We start from the raw sequence: 25,250 nt of genomic DNA, 5'->3' as shown, positions 1-25,250 counted from the left end.
CAGGAATTTTGTTTGACATTCAAATTCACTCAAAGATAGAAGTGTAAAGTTTCCACCCACCTCTATACCTGTGTTCAGCCTCAGAATGCTTCCCCCTCATCTTTACTTGTAATCAAGCTGTCCATAACTCTCCCACCTACACAAGGCTTTTGTCAGCTACAAGAAGCTAGCTGTTCTACTCACTAAAACAATAGGTTCCTTTGAAACCCTGAGTTCTTTAATTCACTCATCAGGTCTCAATTTCTCTGAGTTTTTCCTACTTTAACCCACCCTCTCCTCTACCAGTGTAAGCCTTACTACTTTAGCCCCCCAGTTTTGTAATGAAAAAGAACATCTGCTTTATTATCTTACTGCCCTTTTTCATAAGGTAACTAGATTATATTAAGCTATTATAAAGCATACTTGAGTGACAGGCTCTGAGCCATGTCCGTATCCTGTGGTAGGAGATTTTTATCTGGCTACATATTTGCCTCTATTTTTTCAAGTTTTAAAACCTTTACACTTCTTGAGGGAAAGTGTCCTTTTGCTTTTATATGCTCCAAAAAGAATAGTTTGGTGGAGGCAGTAAATTGGATGCAAACAGGTCTGCAGAGATAACTCAGCAGAAGAAGAGGTAGGTGATTGCAAAGTGTGCCTGCATTTAGATATGGAGGATTCAGGAGACCAAGCCCAAAAGGATGGAGTTGTGGGAACAGACTGGAGTTTGGTTAGTCCTCATTGATGTATCACATCCAGCCTAACATTCTGTGGAGGATGAGAGACTGTGGACCTGAGGAAGTCACAGGCCACATCCATCATATGGACCGGTGTGTCCCCAGAAACCAGTACAGTATTTTGCACAACATAAATCTTGTTGGATGGTAAATGAGTGAAAAGAAGTCTGACACTTCTAAAACATGAATGAACTATAACCATCTTCTTTTCTTATAGAGTTCACGACAGATATATTACACACCTTGTAAAACAGAAACTCCTCCCTAGACTGTTAATGGCTTGACCTAGGTCTCACTGCCTAAGAGCCATCAATAGAACCCAAGACTCCAATTTCAGTGCTCTTTCTTGCATATATCTCTTCTCCAGCTCTAAAATGTTCTGAATCCGGTTCTTTTGCAGTTATTTTTCTATTCTTAATAAACCACAGAGCTATATTAGTTCCTACCCTTAAATGGTCAATTTAGGGGCAACTGGTTGGCTCAGTTAAGTGTCTGCCTCGATTTTTGGCTCATGTCATGCTTTCAGTGTTGTGAGATCAAGCCCCACTTTGGTCTACATGCTGGGTGTGGAGCCTGCTTAAGATTCTCTCCTTCCCTCTGCCCCTCCCCTCAACCTCTCTCTCTCTCTCTCTCTCAAAAAAAAAGAAAAAAAAATCAGTTTAGATGAGAATTGAAGTCCAGTATTCAACATATATTATAATTAACAGATGACCTAATATCAGGCCAAGAAATGTGCAGGCATGTATGCGTACACACACACACACACACACACACACACACACACAGCTGTTGAAGGGTAAAAAAGGGGAGAAATCAAGGCCTGTCTGGTGTTAGACTTGTGTTACCCTCAGCCAAATAAATGGAAGTGTTTACTACGTGGAACATCAGAAACCAGTCAGTGTAACACTCTTGCCCAGATTGCAGCATGGTTCATGGAACCCAGAGTGAATCCTTCAGGGGTCCCAGCAAGCACAGTCAGTCCAGTCACGAGCAGAGCTTATCCGGGTTTTTTTCAAGCACTTTTCAGACACTGCAACTCTGCTGTATTGCGAAGCTTTCAGCCTGGCTTCACTTGCAAATATTTTCTTAGAAGTCACCTCCTTTTTATGGATAGGAAAGGGACAAAAGTCAGTAACTGGCTGGCTGCTGTATGGTGGATTCCAATATGTGACCCAGATGACAGTATGTATTCTTTAAATGGGATGCATGGGAAACTTTCAAAGAAATATTTGGACAACTTCCCAGAAGACAGATCAGCTGGAGACGTCGGGCATCCTGCTGCAGGAGTTGGTGGTTTTCCTTCAGAGAAGAGGCTGGGAGGTCACCTCTACAGCACTTTTCCCATAAGTAAGGGGCAGCATACAATTCAGGTAGAGGGGACAATCAGCAAGGTGGGTGGTGAGAACACGGAGTAACCAGTCATGAATATTTCAGACTGGAACCACAATAAGGGATCAACTCACACTGAAGTGCACAGCAGCCTTGCACAATTGCGGTCTGGATTTCTAGGTCAAGCTACTTTATTCCAAACACACGTGCAATGTCTTACTCATCCCGTCCTCAGAATTCCCACCACTGAGCTCATCCTCAGGGGTTATTCTCAGAATTTTCCCCAGTCTCAGGAAAATTCATGTTAAACCTCTGAAAATAGTAGATTGAAAATGTCAGGACAACATGGTGAAGTGTTGGTGAAAAATAAATATTCTTTATCAATATCAACATGTTCAGCCACATACAGCTGAACCAGGCAAGCTTTCTGAGAATGCAAAACTGTGGATAACTTCTCATTTTTGTTCTTTTGACCCGACATCTCAGTAAAACTAAAAACTTAAACCATGATGCTGAAACAATATTTATTTATTTATTTATTTATTTATTTATTTTGCTGTGACAATATTTAAAAGTAATATCCCAGTTTGGAATCTTAAAGGTAGTCAAACTTTTTCAGACCCATGTATGATTCTCCTTCAGCCCTGCAGGGCCCACCAACACTCCTCTTTAAGGTTCTGTATGCTAACTGGATAAACCTTCCGCACCTAGAATACATATCTAAGAAAATGATTTACTATATTTATCTGGATATTTCCCACACCTCTGTCAGATCCTCAGTCTTTCTTTTATACTGTGTAGACATTCAAATGTTTAATTAATTTAAAGAAAGAGGATTTTTCATTATAACAAATAATTTTTGAATATAGAATTGGAAAAGAACTGTTAATATTGGGTAATATTCTGTCTTCCATTAATCATAAAAATTTTCTCAAGATTCAGAAAAAATGAAACTCTTATCAAGACAGCCACATGGAACATAGCTCATGCTGATGACACTCAGAGATGTGTGGTTTTTTTTTTTTTTTACTTTTTTTTTCTTCCAGATAATCAGCTCAGAGACACCCTGCCAACATTTTAGACTTCAATTAATTTGGCTGTGGAAATAATGATTAAGTTTTGTAATTTGGGGATTTTTTGTTTTGTTTTGTTTTTGTTTTTTACTAAAATGAGTTAATCAGAGAGTCCCTTAGAGAATTTCAGATATCCCTATAATCCTGTAAGGACTTACATATTCTAAGTCATATTCTAAGACTCCACAGGTCCTGTTTTCAAAGAGATTACAATGTAATGGTAAAACTGGGTACAGACATAAAAAGCTAAACAGTATTTTTCTCATTATAAGGTCTACTCTGGGATGCCAATAGTTTCCAGTTAATACTTTCTCTTTGTTATGGTCCCATACCATGTGCAAAGTATTAAAGTTCTCCAGGACTGGGATTAGAGGTTATTCATCTTTCTCACACTATAATGTAAGCAGGAGCTTATGTGAAGCATCACAGGAGGAAGAAGAAATGAGAAGCATCCATTGGATGTTTCAAAGGAGGATTCCCAGAAGCAATATCACAAATTCAAAAGCCCACATTCTCCAGAGACAATAATAAATGTTGTCATCATGGAGGGTGACTTTGTTCATGAGAACTGGAGTAAAATAAACATATTTATAAGCAACATATCTGAGATTAACTCAGAGCTAATGGAGTCTTTTTTATTTTGAATTTTTTATTTTTTATTAACATATAATGTATTATTAGCCCCAGGGGTACAGGTCTGTGAATTGTCAGGTTTACACACTTCACAGCACTCACCATAGCACATACCCTCCCCAATGTCCATAACCCAACCACCTTCACCCTCACCCCCTCCCCCCAGCAACCCTCAGTTTGTTTTGTGAGATTAAGAGTCTCTTATGGTCTGTCTCCCTCCCGATCCTATCTTGTTTTGTTTGTTCCTCCCCTACCCTCCAACACCCCCCCATGTTGCCTCTCAAATACTTCATATCAGGAAGATCATATGATAACTGTCTTTCTCTGATTAACTTATTTCGCTCAGCATAATACCCTCTAGTTCCATCCACATTGTTACAAAGGCAAGATTTCATTTCTTTTGATGGCTGCATAGTATTCCATTGTAGATACATATACCATCTCTTCTTTATCCTTTCATCTGTTGATGGACATCTAGGTTCTTTCTATAGTTTGGCTATTGTGGACATTTCTGCCAGAAACATTCAGGTGCACGTGCCCCTTTGGGTCCCTACATTTGTATCTTTAGGGTAAATACCCAGTAGTGCAATTGCTGGGTCGTAGGGTGAGCTAATGGAGTCTTAATGAACTCCATGACTTTAACTTCTTACGAATGGTACCTTGGATTACCAAGCATGGAAGTCAGTTTTTAATTCATACCATCATTGGAATTGGAATCTTAATAGTTCATGTGGTTTATACTCTTTTATTTCATAGGTGAAAGGACAGATTCCCAAGGAGGTTAAGTAACTACTCCCAGTCACACAGGTAGTGATATTGCTGTGATAAAAGATGGATTATCTGACCATGGATTTGGAAGGGAAGAGAGAATTCCTTTCCAAACATTCAAAGATACATATGGGAAATTAGGTATTTTCAATTTTTAATCTCATGACTTTATAATCAATATTGCTTATAGCACTCACTTTTTTCCTTGTTTCATATTTAATTCTCTGTATTTTTTTAAATCTTCTCCAGGTGGTAAACCATTTGAGGAGCAAACCTAGACCTAAATTGACTTATTAGATCTGTACATACACAGTGTCTTGCATATAAACTCAGTAAAAACTCTATGAATGACCAAAAGCAGAAATTATTTCAACCTTTTCTCCAAGGCTCAGGAAGAAGACCGCTGCCAACCCAGAATGGAATGGACAAAGAAAGAATAGAGCAGGGTGAGAAAGACAGCCTTCTTCTTATCCCCTTTCAAAGTAACTCAAATTGTAGTTCTAATCTGAACAGTCTTTGTAGGATACAATTTGGTCTCATATAACCCAGTCATGCCGGTTTCTTTACTCCCATTTATACAAACCCATCAGATATACCCCCCAAAGCTGTGTGTTTTACAGTATTCATTTTATTCCTTTGGGAGTTCCCTGTACAAACAATTTTTTTTAATGGGCATGTGATTGCCATAGCAACTCAGAGACATAAATGTTGCCTAATTGAATCATTGTGTTGAAGACGACAGTCTGTGCCAAAAGCCGGAGATAAATCTGGGGTGGGGAGAGAGTGGGGACTGAACTGAGGATGACAATATTAAGTGCCCGAATTCCTGGGTTTGCATTTGTGTTCACTCTGTAAGGTGCGTTGTTACTTTTCAAAGGCAGGGTCCCAACTGTAGAGTGGGTTAGTAGATGGGGCTGACCTGCAGTTTACTAGGAGTAAAACGCTGGCGAGGAGTAAATCATGGCCCCTCCACCATGTTGCCTCCCCGTCCTGAGGATAAGGACCTCTGAGACAGACGGATGATACTGGAGGCCCAGAATCCTAACTTAAGCCGCTTGGTTTGGCACCAACTATAAACTCTTCGCACAAGGACCCGGCCCTGGGGCCTTCCTAAACCCGCTGGGTAAAGAAAAGTAAGGGGACTTCTGTGTGTGAGAGGTAGGTTCCCACGTGCTGCACCTGAGCCTTCCCTCAGGGCCCAACACGCAGTATGTAAATAACAAGTTACTCAGCGGTGCCCACGTGAAGCGGGGGGGGGGGGGGGGGGGGGGGGGGGGGCAAAAATACAGTACTTCCAAAGTCTCTTGCCCCGTGCGCTGGCGGACGGCCCTAAGCCCCCGGCCCTCCCTTCTCTTGAAAACAGCCGCCGCGCTCTCCAGGCCCCCGCGAGTCGTGTAGCTGCGCCCCGCTGCCCGCCGACCCCAGGCTGTGGCGAGCGGGCCGGGGCGGCCACATGGCGCGCTCCGGGTGACGGCAGCTGCGCTTTGTTTCCAACGGCGAGGGGTGAGTCACCGGCCCCCGCGCGCCCGAAGCTGGGCACACACTCCGACCCGCGCTGCAAATTTCACAGCAGGGGCAGCTACCGAAGCAGCCGCAGCCTCTTCCTCTTCTTCCTCCTCCGCCTCGGCCACCGCCACCGCCGCCCCGCGGCCGCCGCCGCCGCCTCCGCCTCCCGCCTCCGCCCAGTCCCCTCCTCCTCCACACGCGAACTTAGTCAGCGGTTCGCGCCGCCGCGCCGCGATTGGCCGGCGGAACGCGCCGCGTCACAATGGAGCCGGTCGGAGGCGGCGAGCCCGGCAGCGCTGGGGCTTCCCGCTGAGCCCGCAGCAGCCGTCAGCCGAGAAAGTGCCGGCGCGGAGCCGCCGCCGGCGCGCCCCGAGCGGCGCGGGGCGCACGCGGCGGGGAGCGCGGGCGCCCGGGGCCGGGGTCGCGCAGGTAGGTCGGAGCGGGGCGCCCCCAGCTCCCGGAGGAGGAGCCGCGCGGACCTCGCGGGTGGAGGCGGAGGACGGGGTGAGGGGACGCAGCAGGTGGGGTTGGCCGAGCAGGTGCGGTTACCTGCCCGCGCCACACCTGCGAGCCGGGCCTGCAGGCAGGTGCCGCGGCCCCGGATGAGTGGCAGCTTCGCTGCCGCCTTGTCTCCGGGAGAGAGGGAGCGAACCCCCAGAGAGGACCTCTCCTGGGTGCTGGGGTCGTTCGGGGCAAGGAGAGTGGGCGGCAGCGACGAGGCGGTCCCCTCTCCGCCGCAGGAGGCTCCGCGCTGCACCTGAATGTGAGCCCTCGGCGCGGTGCAAGAGCAGGGTTCTGGTTTCCCAGGCTAGAGTGAGCAGACCTCTCCTGAGGGCGTCCGCCTTTGGTCGCTCTCCTTTGCCCCCTGCCCTTGCGCTGTTCTTTGACCAACTCCTTAGGTACTCATTGTTCACCTACAGTTTGATGGTGTTGGTATTCGTTTGCTTGAACGGGGGTGTGGGGCAACCCATAACCACGTAGAGAAGCCCAAGAGTTTCCTTCTAGCTTACAGAGGAGCAGGTGCTGAGAGGTCAGAAGGCAGGAGGCTCGGTTGTTGGCTCATTACTCTGTGTCCCAACTGACTTCCCAAAGTCCATAGGTTGCCTTTAGTCAGATGACATTTGTGGAAGACTTTTCTTTGTAGTCAAAAAGGCTCTCTGCAACCCCTTTTCCCTTCCTGAGAAAAGGACAAACCTAAATTTAAAAACAAAAACCTATGACTGGACTTTCTTGAATACATTTGCCTTGCCTAAAAACTGTTTTTAAAACTCCGAAAAAGATAGCAGTATGAAAATTTTAAATTGCAAATATATAGCCAATTTGAAATAGTCAATTTGTTCCCTGCTTTCTAGAAGAAAATGAAATGGCATGTGTTTTTGTCAGACTGTTCTGTCTCTTAAACCTAAGTGTAGGGTTGAAGCGCACAGAAGTCAAATGTAGTATAATTATTTAACGATTCCAGTGTCCTTAATGTGTTCAGAATGCACCTCCTGAGAACCCAAAGTACTCCTTTGAGTTGTGGGTGCCAAGGTGACTTTCTTTTGCCCCTGACTTTTCTAGTCTGAAGCTCCACTCTTGAAGAGAATATAAAATGACAGCTAATCCCCCAAGTAATTGGGCCTGTGTGCTTTAAGAATATAAGCCTTAACGTGTCTGCTATTACTTTCAGTTCAGGTAAAGAAGGAGTCAAGGTTGTCACTGGTTGTACAGTTGAATCATAGCACTTTTTCTTACACCTACTATCCCCTAAAATGTTTTTATTGTAGCAAAAAATAAAAATCTACATGTTATAAATAAATTTACTGTTCTTCAAACCTTATTCTGTTTTTCTTCAACATGTTCAGCCTGACATGTATATTTTCAGATTTGGAGTGATTTCATTTGACTGCTTGTCCAGATTTGCTTTTCTAAGACCATTCCCCATCGCTGCTTCATTCTTTGTAATCCTCAGAATGAAAGCACCAACATTGATTAAAATGAAAAGTGCCCTAATCAATACAACTTGAAGAAGATACCAGATAGACTTCATTTTTTTTTTTTAGAGCAATTTTAGGTTCATAGCAAAATTGAAAGTAAAGTGCAGAGGTTTTTCTTAAAGCTCCCTTGCCCTCCCCACCCCTGTATAGCCTGCCCCATTATCGACAACCCCTGCCAGAGTGGTACGTTCATTACAATCAGTGAGCCTACACTGACGCATTATCACCCAAAGTCCATAGTTTACATTAGGGTTCACTCTTGGTGGTGTTCAAATATACAGTAACATGTATCCACCACTGTAATAATAGACTATGATACTATATCACAGTATCACTGCTCTAAAAATCCCTGTGCCCCACCTTTTCATCCCTCCCTCTCCCACTGCCGACAACTGATCATTTTATGGTCTCCATAGTTATGACTTTTCCAGACTATCACAGTTGGAATCATATGGTCTGTAGCCTTTTCACATTGGCTTCTTTCACTTAGTATTATGCATTTGTCTCCAGGTCATTTCATGGCTTTGTAGCTCACTTCTTTTTAGCACTGAATAACATTCCATTATCACTCCCAAGTATTTTAAGACTGTGTGGGTATTTTCTTTCAGTGGCCTGAAATTTGTGATGTTTTTGTTGTTTTCTTGAGACTAAAACAGGCAAATATTTTAATATTTAAAAGATTCTTGCTTTAACCAATTTATTTGTAAACAACTGAAAAAAAATTTCAAATCCTTCTTAATGGTATCTGCGTATTTGTATGTGCTTTTCTAATTTTTTCTATTGCCCATGCAAAAAATAGCTTATTTAATCCTCGATTTACATTTGGTATCTCTCAAGTTGAATTTTCAAGTTTTATTTTTGTTTCTCCTTTCCTTCCCTCTTCTAGCATACACTGATAATATTGAATGAATGTATGCTAAAGCTGTCGTGTTACTCCAGACTTGGTGGAATGATTTGCTTTGCCTTCCACGTAGCATGTCCTTCCCTGTTCCCAGACAAGAATACTGGATGTTACACAAACAGTTCAGACCTGTGACCACTCAAAAGAAACCTGGAAGGTCCAGTTATAGCACAGAATTTTTTTTTAACCAGTTGTAAAATTCATTCTTATCTCTCTTGTGTATGTTTTCATATTCCCGTCTTTTCTTTTATTGCTATCACCTGCTTTCATTTTATTTCCCATCTGTATTTTCTACACTTCCTACATACCTTTATTGTGAGTTAGTTTTTTCCTGATGTTTAAGTAGTGTCTTTGGCAGACGTAAATTATTTTTCCTCTTCTGAATCATGAAGATTGATTTCAAAATGAGGCCTAACTCCAGTCACTGAATCTCTCTGCTAAGTTCTTATCACTGCTGTTCATTTAGAAATTGAGCAAAGGGTAATAATAAACTCCCTGTTCTGTGACTTCCTCTCATTTAGGATTCTACTCAATTGCGACAATTTAAATTCACTTCTTCAATGCTGTTGTAAACCTGTGTAAAGGAAATGAATAAAAATGAGTTGTCAGAGCTTCGTTCTTGACCTTTCCTTTTGCCTTTTTGACCTTTATGCTGTCTTTGATACGGGTCACATGATTCTGCTTGTCCCTTTGCAGACTGTGTATCTTTGAGCTTCATCTCCTGCTTCTTCAATTTCAGAGTTCCTTGTAATTCTTCTTGTCTGTCTCATCCTGTGACCATTTCCAGGGCTCCATTCTCCAGTGCTTAACTCCTCAGCCAGCAGCATCTTTCTCAGAAGCTACCAGCTGTGTTGCTTCTATTTCTCTTCTATTTCCAGCTCTGTGCAGGTGACAGAGCTCTCCTCCTGCCCAGCTCTGATGGAAACTGAATTCTTTATTGTTGAGTAGCATATTCCTTTTGATCTCTTCTCAGGTGTACAGATTTGAGAGCATATTTGAACCTTCTTTTCTTCTGTCAAATTCCTTTTCAGCCTTTTTACACTGCCCCCCCTTTCCCCCAGTCTATCACAAATTATAAACAAGGGTTCTTTAGCTTCTACCTAAGAGTGTGGACTTTGCAGAAGGGCCTGATGAACCAGTTGCTGGATTAATTAAGATTAGCTGCCAGTCACAGAGACCGCAAAAACAGTGGTTTAGACGAAGTGATGTTTATTTCTCTTTCACACTAAAAAAAAAAAAAGTTTATGAAGAGACCATCCAGGGCTGGTATAATGGTTTTACAGTCTTCTGAGACCTAGACTGGTTCCACCTTAAAGATCTACCGCACATCAGAAGAGACTCAACCTCATTGGTCCTCAATGGAGCCTCAGTCATCACGCGTGGGTTCCAAGTAGTAGAAAGGCGGAAAGAAGGAAGGTAGGGGGAAAAGGGGAAAGGCAAGAGACCATGGTCTCTTATGGAAATTTCCCAGAGGCCATCATACACTCCGTGCTCCATCTCATTGGCCAGAACTTAGCAGTGTGACCTCACCTAGCTGGAATAGACACTGGAGACTATTGTCCTTATTCCCAACAACCTTGTGCCCCACTGAAATGTGGGAGGTTCACATCCTTAGGAAGGAGGGAAGGAACATTGTGGTAGCCAAACACCACAGTTATTCTACACCCCTGTTTTCTTGACTCTTATTACCCATTTTACGAGATTCTTAGGATTGAAGGAAATATTAACATTAAAGCATCTAATACATTATCTGGCATAAAGCAAGCTTTCAGTAGATGACAGTTCATGTTTCTTCTTATTCCTTTGTCATAAATTGTCTAGTTTCCCTGCTACCATGTCATTGGCCTCCAGATCCTTTTTTTTTTAATACTTCAATATTTGCCCCAATTGGTAGTATCAGACTTACATAGTCTTGTATCTTTCCACAGGAGGATGCAATGCTTTATTTCTAAATGTCAGCATTTACTTCCTAGGTTAATGTGTGGCTTAGATTAAAAATCTAGCTCTTGTAATCGAACAGACCTGCATGTGAATCCTGGCTCTGCTGCTTATTCAGTATGCAGCCCTTGCCTCTTGTACCCTCCATTTCCTCATCTGCAAACTGGGGGCAAGAATCAGACAGGAGGATTAAAGTAGAGTGCCTACTAAACTGCCCGATGAAGTAAACGGTAACTTTGTTTAAAATTGGGAGCTAATCTGAGTGAATCTTTCCGAGAACGAACTCTTATCCCTTTAAACAAAAGGTTTTAAAATTGTTCATCTTCATACATATCCAAATAAGCATTGTTAAATTATTACACTTTTTGAGAGTCGTCTCCCAAACCAGTTTAAACCCAACTAGCAGCAGAGTCTTTCCCTGTATTTTTTGATTAAAAGCAGAACAGCTTAGCCTTAACCTCCTTCAACCTTGATTTGAATGATTTTTGTCTGATCTGCTCTCAGAAGCTGAAACATTTCCGCCAGTGAGTGTATGTCATTGTATTCTTTAAGCATCTATTTAGTAAATGGCTACTGACACTGTGCCAGGTTCTGGGGACAGAAGAAAAACAAAAATGTACATGGTCCCTGCCCCATGGAGGTTGCGGGTTACTGGGGGAGACAGGTGAATTGATTGCTGCAATTAAATGAAAAATTGCCACTAAAAAATTTGTTCAGAAGGAGAGGGGTGCCTAGGTGACTCAGTCGGTGAAGGCTCTGCTTTCAGCTCAGGTCATGATCCCAGGATCCTGGGATCACGCCCCGCATTGGGCTCCCTGATCTGAAGGGTGTCTGCTTCTCCCTCTCCCACTGCTTCCTTTCCCCCTCTACTCAAACTCTCTCTCTCAAATAAATAAAATCTTAAAAAAAAAAAAAAAGAAGTATAGGTGATATAGAAGCACAAGTAAATGTCCTATGGTCACAGGTTGAATGGTGACTTTAGGAAGAAAAAATCGGGCAGTGAGGTTAAGTAGAGATGGTATGGGAGTGTAGTTTGAAATGAGCTCAGACATGAAATGAGCCTGCCCCTCGGCATGGATTGTAATGTCACAGGTTTCCAACACCATTCCAAAGAGGGTGTTTCATAATGCTTGCAGCCGTCTTTAAAGTAAGTGCATATAATCTATAACTTCTCAGTGTGATACTCTGAAAGGAGCTACATAATTCAGAAATAATTTAATTCTTTTATAATTTATTCATGCCACATTGGCAAACTTTAAATACAGATACTTTTTTTGATACACCAAGCAGATGCATCTGAGCAAGTTCGAGCTATAGAGTAGGCTCTTTCCAGAGAGGGTCATAGGGTTGATCAGCATCACCCTTGGCAAGTGGAATTTAAAGCCATTTGGCCAAATGAGGGCCATATGAAAGACTGCTGGCAGAAGACCAGGTAGCCCATAAAGCAGCAGTGGAAAATGACTACAGGATGGAAGGCACGGGCAGTGTAGAGAGCTGGCTGGGCTGTTGTGCCTGGGTGGCCTGTGTGAGCGCCAGGAGGCAACCCCAACATCCCCTCCACGGCTCTCAGGTGTACATAGGCAAGAACCCTGCTCGGCACGTTGGCAGTGGGCTACCATTTTCCCTTGCCCGCCGGCTGAGCTACTGGGGGATCCTTTGGCGCAAATGCTGCCTTTCTGATCCCATTGAGAACCTTGGAGGGTGGGCGAGGAGGCTCTGCTTCCATGTAATGTGCCAGGGCTTGACCAAGCCTTGGGGCAGAGCCCCCTGCCATTATACTGCAGATTGTTTCTTGCTCTGAGTGGATAAATATAAAATGAATTCTGTTCATCTAAAGATTTTAAAGCTCATCCCTCTAGGCAAGACTAAATGAGTTTGTTTCTGGCCCTATTTCAGTGCCAAAATAGGCAGTCCTCACTGAGCAATGGCTTGTCTTCCAAAAGCATCTGTGAGTCATGACGCAGTTTCTCAGATGCCAGTGTTGTGCATGGAGGTTTGCAGGTTTCCCCAAGAGAGTTTATGCTATGCCACTGCTGCCCTAAGGGGCCACAAGTCTTTCACCTTCACCTTCCCAGGAATACCCTTGGAACCAGGACTGCCTCTCACTCCCCACTTGCCCCAGTATTTGGAATTCCTCCCTCAGTGGCACACCAACCTTGTTCCCACCTCAAGGACTTCTCAGTTGCTGTTCTCTGTCTGGAAATGCTCTTCCCTTATTAATTTACATAAATGCTGCTTTCTCCTCAATGAAAGATCATCTCAAATGGGACTTCAGAGATGCTTTCCCTGACCACCTCAGATGAAGTACCCATATCCCCCACACCTGCCCTATCATAGGTCTTTCAGATCTTAGTTTATTGGTTGCTTGCTGATTTGTCCTCTACTCCCCTTGCCCCCAACAGAATATAAGTTCTGTTGAACGTATGGGTCTTGTCTCCCTTGTTTACTGACTCTTGAGCTGGATATATAGTAACCTTCCCAAACTGTTGCATATGAGATTGGGCAAAAAAATTTACTCCTTTGAGCAGAGATTGCAGATAATACCTGTGCTGCCTGCCTCATAGAACAAATGAGGGACTGGAGTTAGTTTACTGAAGATATTTTGTTTCCCCAAAACTTGATAATTTGTCTTTAGAGTCCATACTTTTATAAATAACAATACTACTTACCCAATTACATAACCCATAAGAACCTAGATGCCCTTCTGGGCTTTTCCTTGCCTCATCCCCCCAACCACTCCTTGTACAGTTTGTAACCAATTTGTCCAGGGACCACGTCCTTCAGGTTTTTCCATCTGCACCCTTCCTCCACAGCCTTTTTACTCCCCAGCGTCTTTTCCAGGACAACTGCTAATGGTCTTCCAGCTCATAGTTCAGTTTGTAGTCTTCTGTACCCTCCACTGGCCCCCACCCCAAATTTGTTGTCCACACTGCAGGGAAGTAATCATTCTGAAAGGCAAATCTCTTACCATGACTGCCCAGTTCAATAATCCTTTAATGACTTGCTTTGCCACAGGATCAAATCCAAACACCTCGGTGAACCATATAATCAAATCCTCTTTTGTCTGCTTCCATAACTTTCCAGCTTCACCTCCTGCCACCCCGTCATTTCTAAATCAGTGTATGCACCATGGAAAGTGTGTATGATCACACCCCCCCTACCAGCCATCCTAGACTCTTAGCAGTAGAGGAGGAAGGCATGAGGTAGTCAGATGGCTGTACTCCTGGGTTTGTTCCTTCCCTCTCTACCTGGGATGTTGGTCTCCTCCATCAGTCACCTGCCCATCTTTCAAGGATCAGTTCAAGCATATTTACACTGAAAGACCATTGCAGACACACTCCCTCTGCCTACCACCCAGGAGAGCGCCACAGTCCCTACTCTTGCTGGCTCTGAGTTTTGCACACCTATCATAATACCTATGCCAGGGAGCACCTCTGTCACCTCCTAGATGCTCTTGTAAGGATTATTTTATTTCTCTCCTGGGTTTCCTGGGCCAGGCATCGTACTCGGAATGTACATGAATAAATGGGAAAGAATTAGGAATGAAACTATACATACTTACTATGGATTTGTTCTGTCTGGTAACATATTTTTGACTGGTATTTGACCAAAATTTGAAAGCTCTCCTTGAAGGTTAGAAATAGGAAGGGATATTGCATATATGCTATTAATAGATATCATTTAAATGGCCAAAATATTTTGTCAATAAATGGTGTTTATTGAATATTTACTGTGTTCAGAGTTATGGTTTTGCAGGGGGTGCTTCCGACAGATTCCTCACTTTTCTGAAATAGTCCTGGTTTTGTCTCTCTATTAGAAGTCAAAACTTTAGTCAACACAGGCTCTTGGCTTAGAGGTAGTTTAGAGTAGTATCTCTGATATTTTTTTTTCTAGTACCCCTTAAAGGATTTGAAAAACTGTGAGCTCTCCCCAATACACTTTAAAAGTTAATATCTAGGAGCACCTGGCTGGTTCAGTTGGTTAAGCGTCTGGCTTTGCTCAGGTCATGATCTCAGGATCCTGAGATCAGGCCCTGGGACTGGTTCCCCAGACTCAGCAGGGAGTCGGCTTCTCTCTCTCTCTCACTGCCCCTCCCCCTGCTTCTGTGCGCTCTCTCGCTCTCTCTTTCAAATAAATAAAATCTTTAAAACTAAATAAAAATGAATATCTAAAGTTTTTCTTAATCGTGATTTTAAATAGTTCTGGAAGATGACATTTCTGCTATTATAAATATTGATTTCTTTAGAAAACACTTTTTGTGATGTACCTCATGGAAACGAAATTAAACACCAAAGTAATTTCATGTCTATTATAATATCCTCTAAAAAAACATATGAACAAGCTCTTTGAGAAGTCAGGAATTTTGTATAGTACTTCCCTTATGGAACTCATTTTATCTCTCTTTTCCTATAAAACTTAAGCCCAATGTTACATTCTTATGTTTGAAAATCCTCCATTGATTACCTTTTCAAACTCTTGTGAGACACACACATTTACATATATCTTTTTTTAAAAGTTCTTGTGACAATAAGGCTCTGTTTAATAAAATCTATTTTGGATTAAATTGTGGTTTTTACTAGTACACAACTGATCAGAACAACAGGTATATTAGAATTTTGATTAATCATTTTTAGATATAGGCAAACTTTTGTGAGAAAAATCATCCCTCAAAATTCATGGGGCTTAAAAATCATTTATTTATGCATAAATAGTACTTATTGCTAGAGTAAGATAGCCTCTATTATCAAATCAAGTGTTCCTTTTTTTAATGTAGTGTTCAAGAAATCTTGCTATATAAATAAGTATATGGGGATGAAGGCAATATAACTCTACCATTTTTTTTTAGAGGGGAAGAGGGCAGAAGAGGAGGAGGAGATCTTAAGGAAGCCCCACACCCAGCACGGAGCTGGATGCAGGGCTTGATCTCACAACCCCTAAGCCAAATCAAGATCATGACCTAAGCCGAAATCAAAAATTGGATATTTGACTGACTGAGCCAGGCCCCCGACTCTATTTTTAAATTCCTGAGTTACATATCAAAAGTTAGCTAGTGTCTGATCTCAAAAATGATTTTCAGTTTTCCTATTCTATTGTATGCTATTCAGTTTTCTATTCTCTGTTGATTAGGTCTTGCTCTAGCATTTGAAGCAAAAAAATGGAAACTTTCCTCTGACTCCAAAAAGATTTGTTTCTCAGTCATGAAAATCACTTACTTTCATTGCATCTATAACCTTTATGGGTATTTCAAAATGGCCCTCTGCTTGGGGCTTGAAGATTTTTACATCCCAAGGTAGGGCACTATAAGCAGACTCCTGAAAAGTGAGGTATATGCCTTCCTTTCAGAAAGGGGGAAAAGATAAATGTGAAAGGAGAAAAGGAGATGGCTAGAAAAAATCAAGATGACATCTGGTGTTTTGAAGCAGACACTTTTAGACATGGATTAATTGATGATCTACAAATAGATTCTACCAGAGTACCCCTCTCTTAAAAAAAAATGACCCCCAAAGCTCATACACTGTTTGAAGATCATTGGTTTGGCTGCTACGGAAACTCCTCAGTCAAATTAGCTGTCAGCTCTAAGGGAAAGGGCCTCTAGTAGTCCAATTTAAAGATTTCCTTTTGAGAGGAAAGAGCATTCAATAGGGAAAGAGTGGAGATATATATAAATATATATATGTATGTGTATATATATATACACATATATGTATGTGTACATATATGTATGTATACATATATGTATGTGTATATATATATATACATATATATATGTATATATATATAATCTGATGGAAGCTAATTTGATGCCAAAATGATTTATTATACCCATTGTTAGATGAGGAAACAGAACACTGAAAGAAGAAAGTGGGTAAAGATCACCAGACACGTGACTAAAGGTGAGCTGGGTCAGTAGGTGACTAGTTTCTAAGAATAACTCTCAATCTTATGGAGGAAAAAAAAAGTGTTTTTCAGAGTTTTATCAAGAATGCTAATTTCTTCCCAGGAGGAGGTTGTGAATTAGAGCATGCAAAAGGATTGGTCCCAGGCTAGATTTGGAACATTTTTTTTTTCTTTATGGAGTAATGCATCCTGAAGAGACATGTTGAGCCTGGCTATCGTCATGCTGAGTAAGGAGGCTTTACTGGGATCCTCTGAGTTCCTGGATGCTCTGGCTCTGTAGGAAAGAACTCTGTACAGGTGTCCCCTGCTCTCTTACCTTCCCCCACATCTTAGAGCAAATATCTCCTGAAGCACTTTACAAGAACCCCTACCACATAACTTATGTTTGTACATCACTTTTAACATACTAGAGCATTTATTCTCCTGATGACTGGCAGTAGGTGGGGCAAATATTATCCACAGGATATAAACATGGAAATGGAGTTTGTGTGGGGACTTGTGGCTTCTCTAAGCAAACCCAACAAGTTAGTGGCAACTCTGATAACTGATGAAGCAGTTTTTTCTGCAGTATATTGCCTGGAACCTTTTCCCAGATGTGTTAGTTTATAAAAGGCTCTAAAAATTGGAAAACATGCCTTAAATATGAGGTAAAATACATAGGCTTGCAACATGCTTAGTAAAATGCATGGCTGTTAGCAGGCCCCCAGACTTTAAAAAAAGAAAAAGAAAAGAAAAAAGAATGTATTTGAGTTTTTGTTCTGCCGTTCTTGATTTTATGGCTTTTAAAAAGTTAATTCATTTGGGTTTTTGGTTTTTTGGGTTTTTTTTTTGAGCACTTAATATTTGCTAAGCGTCATGCCAGGCACTGGGAATAAATCCAACAGTGAAAAGAGAAAAAAAAAAAAAAAAAAAAACCTTTTTGCTTGGAACATATATCTTAGCAGGGGGAATATAGATAATAAGCAAATGCAAGATAAAATGTCATGTGCTAAATGATATGAAGAAAAATAAAGCTGTGTAAAGGGCTAGAGAGTGGTTGGTGTGAGGTTTGGATAACAAGGTCAGAGACAGCATATCCCTGGCGTGGGGACTTGAAAAGACCTGAATATTATGCTCACCTGAATCTGAGTTCAATGTATTTGCTTTATTTGATTCAAGTCCTGGTATTTTAGAGCAATGTGGAAGAGACAGAGTGTCTATTGATTTTTAACTTTATGTTATGCATATCCTTGAGGGTCTTTTCCAAAGTAATATACATCTACTCATATGCATAACATTTTAACATGCCTTGAGATCATCTTTAGATACGCTCGAGCTCATATGCCTGGTCTACTTCAGTCCTTTCTTTTTTCTAATAAGAATTAAGATTGAGGGGCGCCTGGGTGGCTCAGTGGGTTGAGCCGCTGCCTTCGGCTCGGGTCATGATCTCGGAGTCCTGGGATCGAGACTCGCGTCGGGCTCTCTGCTCGGCGGGGAGCCTGCTTCCTCTTCTCTCTCTGCCTGCCTCTCTGCCTACTTGTGATCTCTCTGTCAAATAAATAAATAAAATCTTTAAAAAAAAAAAAAAGAATTAAGATTGAGAAAGGCAAAGTAAAAATTGTCCACAGAGTCACAACTTGTTGGTGGCTGAGTCAAGATTCCGACAAAGTTTTCTGTTGCTTTTTCCACTAAAATCTGTACGTTGCTAGAGCGGTTTTTTGTTTTGTTTTGTTGTGGGGGGGGCTTGTTGTTGTTGTTGTTGTTGTTGTTGTTGTTGTTTTGAGAGGCAGAGGGGAAGCAAGAGATGCTGAGGGAGAAGAGGATCTTAAGCAGACTCCATGACCCATGAGGAGCCCGACATGGGGCTTGATCTCACAACCCTGAGATCTTGACCTGAGCCAAAATCAAGAGTCGGATGCTTAACCAACTTGAGCCATGAAGGTGCCCCAGTTGCTAGTGTTAAATTCTCTAAAACAACTGTAGTCTATAAAACATCTCCATATTTTTTTTGCAACATTTTTATTTACACAGAGTAAAACCTATGTAGTAAAAAGCCTGTGTAGTAAAACAAGTAGTTATGTGGCTAGTATGGCTCCTTTTCTTATTTCCTGACCAGTAACAATGTAAATAACAACCCAGGTATTCCAGACATCCTAGAAAGGAGGACTCAGGCTGGCAGCAGGAAAGGAAAAACAAACAAACAAAAAAAAGATCTTGGAATGGGAAGATTTCTTACAGATGAATCTTTGGCCCATTGTCACTTTAAAGAGCATAAAGGGAAAAAAAAGAAAAGACAAGAAAAAAAAAAGAGCATAAAGGCACTGATAGTGCCAGTGAAGACCTCTGCACCTACAGAGAGCAGAGGGGCTGCAAATGGAAATGGCCTTGTCCCAGTTTCAACTGGGGCAGTGACTCCCTAGGATGAAACAACAGTCACCCCCAATTACCACCTAGGGATTTCCTTTTGGGACATTTTATACAAAAACTTTGAAGATAAACTTGTCACTTTCAAAAATATAGTCATTGTATTAACTTATCTTCTCAGCCACACTTCCTTAACAGATGTCTCAACTTTTAGTACTACAAAGTAACCAAAAAAATGTTAATAGTAATCATCCATACTGTGAGATGAGTCCCTGATTTTCAAAATTACAGGCTGTTGTAGAAATTTCTATTTGCATACAAGATTTTATTTCTGGCTTTAAAACCTCAGAAACCTGGCAAGTCCACCTCCTATAAATATTGACATTTATTGAATTTTTAGGCCGCTCTCTGCTGTGGTCCACTTAAAGACAAAGCCTACTTTTTTCAGTTAGATTGCCCATTAATGTACTGACAGCTCTGATAGAAGAAACTTTAGCCTTTTCTCTCAATCAGTGAAAGGCCCTTTCCCCCATAGTCTCCATCCCCACCCCCATATTTGGGTATTTCTAGCCTACTTTTCCATCTGTGTGCCTTGTTACTATGGTGATGGGCACCATAGAAATAAAGAACAAAGCAGATATAATGAGCATCTCCTACATGGTTTACAATGCTAAAAAGGGATCTGGGGGTTTTTCAGGCATGGCTTGATCTTTATTGGTGGCAGAACTGGACCAGCCCAACTTGGGGGGAATACCTATAGTTACAAGCTGATTTAAGCTTCACTCTTCCCATTGTTCCACACTTCAGCAGACCCTCTCTACCCATGAGTCATGAACGTGAAGGAAGAGAAATGGGAGCCTGCAGAGGGAATGTAGTACAGAAGTCAACCCACTGCACAAGTATTTCTACCAAAGCATATTACATGACAGGGAATCTTGGACCAGTTTTAAGGTTTACCAGTCATTATTGCTTGATTTTGCATTGTTCGACTGAATCTTCCAATAGAGAAGATTTGCCAGTTTAGGTTTTCTTTCCTTCAAGGTACTTAGACTTTTTTCAAAATTAAATAACTATCTTGCTTACTACTAACAGCTTGTAGTGTTAGCTCCCACCCATTGAATTTGTTTAAGATAAGCGGTTAAACTACTAATGTGCGCTTATTGTATACTTGCTTTAGAATTACAATGAAATATTTTCTAGATATTGTAGAAATAAGTGTTTTCCATAAGATCTGGGAGAAGATGCCCATAGGTCTTTTTTTTTTTTTTTACATTTTTTAAAGTAATCTTTACACCTACTGTGGGGCTCAAACTTAGACCCCTGAGATTGAGGGTCACATGCTTTGCTGATTGAGCCAGCCAGGTGCCCCCCCCAAAGGTATTTTTTTATCCCTCCACATGCATGTTTATTCTTTCATATATTACATCTTCATGTATCATATTCTTGAGAGCTCCTAAAGAATCATCCAAAGAGTAAATAGAATATTCCAGTTACCCCACCTTCTGGACAATTATTTTTATTTTTTATTTATTTTTTTAGAGAGCAAGGGAGATAAAACTTTTTCTTTTTTTTTTTTTTTTTTTAGATTTTATTTGAGAGAGACAGGGAACACAGGCAAGGAAAGGAGCAGAAAGCAGAGGGAGAGGGACAAGCAGAGGGAAAGGGACAAGCAGACGCCCTGCTGAGCAGACACAGGGTTTGATATCAGGACCATGAGATGATGACCTGAGCCGAAGTCAGAGGCTTAACTGATTGAGTCACCCAGGTGCCCCAAGTGTGAGAATCTTAAGCAGGCTCCTCGTCTAGCACAGAGCCCAATATGGGGCTCAGTCTCACGATCCTGACATGACCTGAGTCAAAATCAGGAGTCGGATGCTTAACCGACTGAGCCACCCAGGCATGCCTAGAGAATTATTTTTTGGTTTATTGTACTTTTTAGGTTTTGCTTTGCTTTTATCTGTATATTTAAGGGGCATGTATAGGGTAAAATAATTTAGCACAGTGTTTTAGATATAAAGTCCCCGAGCATGACACATTTTTGGAACTAAAGGAAGCTGAAGCTTCCAGGTATCTATTGCCCTGTGTCTTGAGAGCCTAAAATACCTTCCAACTGTAACTTCTTATTTCTTTGGCCATGTGGCTCCCTTCTTTTTACCTGATGAACCTACATTTTGCCAGTTTTGTTATCTGCTGTAATGGCTTTCACACTGATGTGAAAATATACTTCGAGTCAATCCCACACTCAATGACTTCTTAAATACCTACACAGTGTACACCTTGCCACCAAAGGCAGCTTTCCCCCTTCATGGAATGAATGAAGACAAGCTGGGAGTGGGAGTTGGAACACTCAGTGCTGATTCTGGCTCAGTCTCCACCTGGGGTGGGCTTAGAGGTGCATTTTTAACCCTATAAGCAAGCATACAACCTCATCAGGAGGAGACACAAGATTTTAAGCCAAAGGTGACATCAGATTTTTGGGGAAGTAATGCCAGCAGCTAAGATAAAAGAGGTCATCTTGGGAGACCAAGTAGAGCAGTGGGGTTGGAAGAGAGGAGACTAATACAAAAGGAACTTGAGAAAGAAGTGGTAAGGTTAAATTGTCCTATGTCCTTTCATTACAAGGATCCTGTGGCAATTACTTAATACAAACTATGCTCGCCGAAGTTTTACTGGTTTGATTGTTGCTCCTAACTTTTGAATCATTTTTCATAGAAGGAATAGAATAAGTTCTCTCTTGGTTATATATTGGGTCCCCCCCCAAAGCCTCAAATTTCAGAGTACTGATGAATACACGTTGTATTAATAGAACTTTTTTTTTAAGATTCTATTTATCCTTAATAGAATTTTTAAGAAAATCATTGATTTTGCTGTAGACTGTTTCTCCCAAATTCATATGTTGAAACCTAATCCCCAAGGTGATGGTATTAAGAAGTGGGGCTTTGGGAGGTGATGAGGTCATGGGGGAGAACCCTTAGAGAATCCAGAGACTGCCTATTCCTCCTACTGTGTGAGGGGGCATGGTGGAGAAGATATTTGTCTGTGAACCAAGAAGTTCTAATCAGATACTGAATCTTCTGGCATCTTAATATTGGACTTCTCAGCCTCCAGAAGTGTGAGAACTTAGTTTCTTGATGAAGGCCACCCCCTCCCAAATCTATGGTAGTTTGTTATGGCAGCCCGAATGGATTAATACAGCTTCTAAGCATGGATATCCTGTGACTAGAAATGAGAAGAGACTTGGAGGAAGTAATATTTGTTCTGTGGCAAGAATAAGGACTCTCTGCACAGGAGAGGTCCGCTGACACCAGGTAATCACTTCACACAGGACATCTCCTCATCTTCCAGAAGGCCTGAAAACTGTGGGCACATGGGGTATATTCTGTAGCCAGAGGAGAACAGAGCCTGTCTTTGTGAGTTTACTCCTTTGTGGGCAACTGTTCTCTGAGGCGTAGGAGGGCCTACGCCGTGGGAGTTTCCATTGCTTTTGATGGTATCATCAATGTGAAGGTAGAAAGTAGGCCAGGTAGAATTATTTCTATTTCTGCAATTAAGAAGCTGGCATTCTGACAACTGTGTAGCTTGGCTAAAGTTAAGGCAGATGGTAGGCAGGATTCAAGTTCACTCTGCTCAGTCACTTTGCTCAGACTTTTGCTATGCTTATTACTGAATGAACGAGAACATGAACAACTGCACATTTCGTCTTTTGTTGGTTCCACTAGGTAAGCTACTTTTTATCCTCCTCAAAGATCTCTTGGGGGAGACAAACCATAAGTGACTCTAAATCTCACAAAACAAACTGAGGGTTGATGGGGGGAGGAGGGTTGGGAGAGGGGGGTGGCGTTATGGACATTGGGGAGGGTATGTGCTATGGTGAGTGCTGTGAAGTGTGTAAACCTGGCGATTCACAGACCTGTACCCCTGGGGATAAAAATATATGTTTAAAAAAATAATAATAGGGACACCTGGGTGGCTCAGTTGGTTAAGCCGCTGCCTTCGGCTCAGGTCATGATCTCAGCGTCCTGGGATCGAGTCCCACATCGGGCTCCTTGTTCTATGGGGAGCCTGCTTCTCCCTCTGCCTCTGCCTGCCACTCTGTCTGCCTGTGCTCGCTCTCTCTCTCTCTCTCTCTGACAAATAAATAAATAAAATCTTTAAAAAAATTAAAAAATAAAAAATAAAAAAATAAAAAAATAATAAAATTTAAATTAAAAAAAAAAAAAGATCTCTTGGAAGATTATTCCCGTTCACGCCAGTGTTACTGTTACGAGTTTGCTAGTCGTGCAGGCTTAGGTAAATCAAGTCTGCTTCCATTGCTTCATCTGCAAAGATAACCCCATGGAGTTGTTGGAAGCATTAAGTCAATTAATTGACGTAAAGCGTTGAGGAGAATATTTAACATAAGGTTACCTTGGGATGAGCACCAGCTTCCGAGATTCTTATAATAAACTGCACCTATTCAACTCCTTCAGCCTCACCTCAGCTACTTGGGGCCGAAGTATTCCCACACTGGGCTTGTTTTTGTCTTATTTACCTAGGAGGGACTTGTAGGGCAAGTTCTACCTGATTCTTTGGATAATTTATAATTTGTCATTTCAGTTTACTAGACTTAAATGGACTTTCTCCTGGTCATTTTTAAAGTACAATCAAATTGCTTAATGCTGACAAATTAGACTTGTATAATTATTGATCAAATAAGCACACTATAGACAAATTAGGAGAAATTAGACCTGCCCCAGCACCAGGTCAGAAAAGCCTCTGAGTTATTGTTTAGCCTGAAAGTTTTCCATCTTCCCATTCCCCAGAATTCAATTTTGAATTATTCAGCAGATGGACAAGTAAAAAAGAAAACCAAACCCCCCAAAACTATGGTTTCACATATTGAATGGATATTTGGAGATAGGTAGATTTTTTGACCTTGAAAAATCTTCCATGCAAATTGACCATAGTGGGTACAGTACCTAAAGTCATGCAAGTTGAGACATTATAAAATTCTTTGTGTTTGTTAGAAATCCTAGAATTCCTTTGTGGGGTTGTTGTTCATGAAGGTAACAGAAGCAACAACTGGTAGTTTCCTTATTTTAAATGGGTCTATGTGAGAGAAGGATTATTCTAATCACCTCATTTTTGGAAAACAAAGCATGGTTTGAAAAACCTCTGTGAGTGTGTGTGTTTACGGAGAGCAAGAGGTAAGGACACATAGGGGTTACCTGGTATGTGCAGAAGGAGAGGGAGGAGAGGAAGGAAATTCTTGTTCTCTAGTTTACCCTTGGATTCTTGTGTTTTTCCTCTCTAGGGAAGTCCTTAGAGAAGTTACACATGCTGAAGTCTTATAAAAAAAAACTTCTAAACAAAATGTTTCCTTTGCTAATGAGATTCTGCTTTGGTGCTTTGTTGTCAGTGTGCTGGGAATTTTGAAATATCCTCTGCGTATTTCTGTGATTTTAACCTAATAATCTCATTTGGATTTACCAGGTTTTAGCAGCTGTTATTTTCACCGACTATTGCTAAATTGTATTAATGTCCAAAGTTGAAAAATTGTTTTTTCTACCTTGGCCAAGATTATGTCGGGGTTTTGGAGTTTTTTTTTTTTTTAAGATTTTATTTATTTATTTGACAGAGAGAGAGAGCACAAGAAGGGGTAACAGGAGAGGGAGAGAGAGAAGCAAATTCCCCACTAAGCAGGGAGCCCATAGCTCTGGGCTCAATCCCAGGACCCTGGGATCATGACCTGAGTCGAAGGCAAGACACTTAACTGACTGAGCCACCCAGGTGCCCCAAGATTATTTAGAGTTTTATAAAATATCAACCTTTTCTCCAACCCTAGTAATTTTCATTTTCTTGCAAGGAAACTTATAATATATTAATATTGCAATGGATGGCAAAGCTAGGCTGAACGTCTCTCCCAGGACACTGGTGCAGCTTATAGTGTGGTACATAGAGCAGTGTTTTCTTGATAAAAACCATCTATCCTCTTTTCTACTGGGAGAAGGAGAAACCTCTATTCCATTGTAATTTAAGCAGTATTTGGTGTGATATGATAAATATTGGAAGTTTGATATTAATGATTATTTTTTTTGGCAAAGCAAACTGCAAAATTGAGAGGCCAAAGGCTTTGACAATGTCCTAGAGGAGCATAAACTTAGAATGACAACGACTTTGTTGGATAATTCTG

General features: G+C 41.5%; 1 protein-coding gene across 3 annotated transcripts in view; it reads left to right on the top strand.

Annotated features, from left to right (window-relative positions):
* Positions 1 to 6,259: 6,259 nt before the first annotated feature.
* The window catches only part of LRRC8B (leucine rich repeat containing 8 VRAC subunit B), a 64,285-nt gene continuing 45,294 nt past the window's right edge, over positions 6,260 to 25,250 (top strand). For all 3 annotated transcript variants that reach the window (XM_047726572.1, XM_047726576.1, XM_047726575.1), the window contains exon 1: positions 6,260 to 6,451. The gene's annotated coding sequence lies outside the window, so the exon portion shown is untranslated. The remainder of the gene's footprint in view (positions 6,452 to 25,250) is intronic.

The sequence above is a fragment of the Lutra lutra genome, chromosome 4 (genome assembly GCF_902655055.1).
Source record: "Lutra lutra chromosome 4, mLutLut1.2, whole genome shotgun sequence".
Taxonomy (NCBI): domain Eukaryota; kingdom Metazoa; phylum Chordata; class Mammalia; order Carnivora; family Mustelidae; genus Lutra; species Lutra lutra.
Note: the sequence above shows the minus strand (reverse complement) of the source record. Positions and strands in the feature narration are given on the sequence as shown.